Here is a 3,934-nt window from a genome sequence, read left to right on the forward strand (position 1 = left end):
CTTTCTGCAAGGAAGCATAAAAATTCACTTCATGTTAATTAGTAGAGGTGAAAAACATTACCATTGAAATCTACCTGACAACTTTATATACATGCTCACATGCCAAGGATCTCAGAAAGTAACTGACTGTGACTAGTAATAATCTGACATATAGAGCTTAGAAACGCATGTGCAAACATCTTAATGTCAATTGCATTAAAAATGAATTTTCTGTATGAAACTGTGTATTTTAACAATGAAATGGAAATCTTTTTTAAAGGTTAAAAACATCATTTAATTTTATGTCTTATAGGGTTTATACTGAGTACAATATTGTATAACTGTAATAATTCAACTGTAAACCTAAAAATGTACAGCCAATTTTGAAAGAGATGCATCTTAGCTCACGAAATTGTTATTGAATATGTCAATGCTGGTATAATGAAATGCTTCTTCTTAATATGTGGTTAATAAATAAATAATTTTTAAAAAAGACTGTGGAGTGCTCAACCCCAAATGAGACATCTATATCACACCCTTTCCCCCAAAGCTCAGGGATCATCTTAGAAGACGGGGTAGAAAGATTGTAAGAGCCAAGATGATGGAGGACTGTTGTAAAACAGTGTTTTCCAATCATGACAAGGCTGTTACACACATGAACTCACAGTAGCCATTCACAAGACCTGAACAAGAAGAAACCAGCTAAAATTCCAGCATGCCATGGGGGAAGGACTCACAAAGTCCCACCCCCTAGCTGAGGAGCTACTGACAATTGATGGCTGCTCAGGGAGGGAGAGTCAGTTTTCTTTGGATGCAGCCCCAGATAGGGTGTCCCTTTTCCCGTTGTATGGTCCTAGACACATGTGCATAATGGCAGCATTAAATGGATTCAGTGGGGTTTTATAAAAGAGCATGAAGTTGGGAAGGAAAAGTGGTGGGGGAAGTTGGAGGGGAGGGAGTAAGGGATGGATTTGATCAAAACACATTAATCAAAGTACAATTCTGGCAACAATAAATACTTGAGACTCTCTCATCCTTTAAGAGTCTGTAGAATCCCTAAACAAGCTGTCTTGGTAGACATTTTTTTTAAGATGCAGAAATGTGGTTTAATTAAACCATCTATATATACCTTTGATAATTTATCACAAGATTGTATTTCAAAGGAATGGTGTCACAATTTATGAAATATGACACTGGATTACTTGTTATCATATATGTTATAAGAGGTGGATCATAGAAAAGGAAGGAATGGTGTCACACTTAATTTATGAAATATGACACTGGATTATTTGTTATCATATATGTTATGAGAGCTGGATCATAGAGAAGGAAACACTGTCTGAATTACATGACTTAAATGTCAAAGAACAAATTCAAGTATTTGCTTATACTGCCATCCCTAAACTAAAACTTATTGAAACCCAACACTTCTAAAGAAGTAAACATTCTGATAGACACAAAGATCACAAGATAAAGTTACATTATCACTTTCTCATTCATTAACTGTATTCTGTCCCAATTAGGCTCAAATTTTAAATTGTGAAATTGGGAGAATAATCAGACACTCAAACTTAGCTCTTACTCTTAACAGCTTATACTTCTGAACTAAGAAATGTGGATTGCTGGTTTGGTTCTTCAGGAATTTTTTGTTTTTTTTTAATTGATGTTTTCTTTTTTTTGCTCTTTTGTTTCATAGGATCTTGATATGTAGCTCAGGCTGAACCCAAAATGATGATCTGCCTGCCTTAGACTCCCAAGTGCTGAGGTTGAGATTATTGGTGTGTGCCACCTCATTTAAGTCTACATATAAAAGGAAAATTCTTTTTTAGGGATTTTCATGAATTTCCCTCTGTTTCAGGAAATAAGCAAGTAGTTTTTGACAAAATATCAAAATAAAATTCAGAACAAATATTCCTTTACTGTTCACTGTTCCAACATTTTCCATCCTATTACAATATCATGGCAAATGAAATAAAAGTATTACAAAAGTTGAGAAAAATCAAGAAGGAGTGCCCACCTCATCCCACCATACCCCAAAATCTAATGATGATTTTTTTTTTTTTGGTCTTTTTTTTTTTTTTGAGACAGGGTCTTCCCGTAGCCCCAGCTGTCCTGGAACTCACTATGTAGACCAGGCTGGCCTTGAACTCACAGAGATCTGCCTGCCTCTGCCTCCTAAGTGCTGGGATTAAAGGCATGCACCACCACACCCGGCATGATAAAATATTTTTACCAAAAGACTGAGGCATTTAGTGCTTTAAATAATGTTCACATACTCTATATACACTATTTTGCAAGAAAAGAAAATACTACCTCTTTAATTACAATTATCTTTTGGTATCTGCCAGGGAATGGGGGAGACTGGTTTCAGGAATCCTTGATGATTTTAAAATCCACAGTTGCGGGGCTGGAGCAATGGCTCAGAGGTGAAGAGCATTGGCTGCCCTGGCAGAGCACCCTGATTCAGTTCCTAGCACCCACATGGCAGCGAATAATAATCAGTAAATCCAGTTCCAGGGAATCTGACACCATCTTCGGGCTTCAGTGGGCACTGCACATCACAGGTGCCCTTACATACATGCAGGCAGTACACTCATACACAAAAATAAAAAATATAAATAGAATATTAAAAAAATAAAATAAAATCCACAGATGCCCAAGGCCTTTATATAAAATGGTGTAGTAATTACATATAACTTCTATCATGCAAATCTTTAAGAAATTATACATACTTAGACACTATTGTTAATCTGAAAATAAGACAAAGAGTTATAGAGGATAAAAAGGGAAAAGGCAAGTGTGAAGAAGCAGCAGAACGACCCGGACCAACCACAACCGGGCGCTACATCCCAAAGAAAGGCTGAAGGGGACGCCAAAGGAGATAAAACCAAGGTGAAGGATGAGCCATAGCGAAGATCTGCAAGATTATCCTCTAAACCTGCTCCTCCAAAAGCCACAGCCGAAGCCTAAGAAGGCCCCTGCAATGAAGGCGGAGAGGGAAAAGGGGAAAAGGGAAAAGCTGATGCTGGCAAGGATGGGAATAATCCTGCAGAAAACGGAGATGCCAAAGCAGACCAGGCACAGGAAGCCGAAGGTGCCAGAGGTGCCAGGTGAAGCTGTGAGCTTTTGATAACTGTGTACTTCTGGTGACTGTATGGTTTGCAATACTAGTTTTATCAAGTTTTATAAAAATGCAGAAGTAGAGGCAGGTGGATCTCTGTGAGGTCAAAGCCAGCCTCGTCTACATAGTGAGTTCCAGGACAGCTGGGGCTACAGGGCGGCCCTGTCTCAAAAAGACAATAAAATAATAATAATAATAATAATAATAATCTATGTTGTTAGCACACAGAACATTTCATTGTTTGCAGGAGGAGGAACATGTGTAACTAAACAAAAAGTCTCCCAAGCTGGATTGATGTGGGGAAAGCACCCTTCCCTGCTAGTTTTTGAAAGACTCCTCTTGACTCGAAAGAGGGCATTTCCTGATGTTGATACATATGACCACCTTGGCACATAATGCCTTGTGGTATGAGAAATTTCAAAATTAATTTTTATATCCTCCTCTCCCTCCACTTTCAAATCAACATAGACTTAACTCCCTTTAAACAAGAGACCTATTGGGACCTAACCCCCTAAATTTTGGGCAATCTGGACTTTGCAGTGACATCACAAGGAAGAGTCCTCAGAAAAGTAGTGGTTCCTTTTCTAAAAGATTGTGGATCTTCATATTGATAATTCTGCCATGTTCATTTCATTTCCTGAAAGTCAGAGTCGGCTTGTGAAAAGTTGTTAAACAACATGCTTAATGTGAAATGTCAACCCTCACTCTAAACTTTCCCCACTCAGAGCATCAAATGAAGACTTCACTGGATTTTATAGTGGTTTTCTGATTTTGGTAGTCCGTATAAGAAGGCAGTTTGAAAGTTCTTGTATACTGTTAATGGTTGTCTGCCCT

The 3,934-nt window shown here is 38.0% G+C and overlaps 1 protein-coding gene and 1 pseudogene across 4 annotated transcripts in view; one reads left to right on the forward strand and one right to left on the reverse strand.

Moving 5' to 3' along the window:
* LOC115071279 overlaps window positions 1–3,093 on the forward strand; it is a 7,765-nt pseudogene extending 4,672 nt beyond the window's left edge.
* Cd55 (CD55 molecule (Cromer blood group)) overlaps window positions 1–3,934 on the reverse strand; it is a 41,498-nt gene that overhangs the window by 5,833 nt on the left and 31,731 nt on the right. The window lies entirely within an intron of this gene.

This window comes from Nannospalax galili, unplaced genomic scaffold (genome assembly GCF_000622305.1).
Source record: "Nannospalax galili isolate Female #2095 unplaced genomic scaffold, S.galili_v1.0 scaffold1599, whole genome shotgun sequence".
In the NCBI taxonomy this organism is placed as follows: Eukaryota; Metazoa; Chordata; class Mammalia; order Rodentia; family Spalacidae; genus Nannospalax; species Nannospalax galili.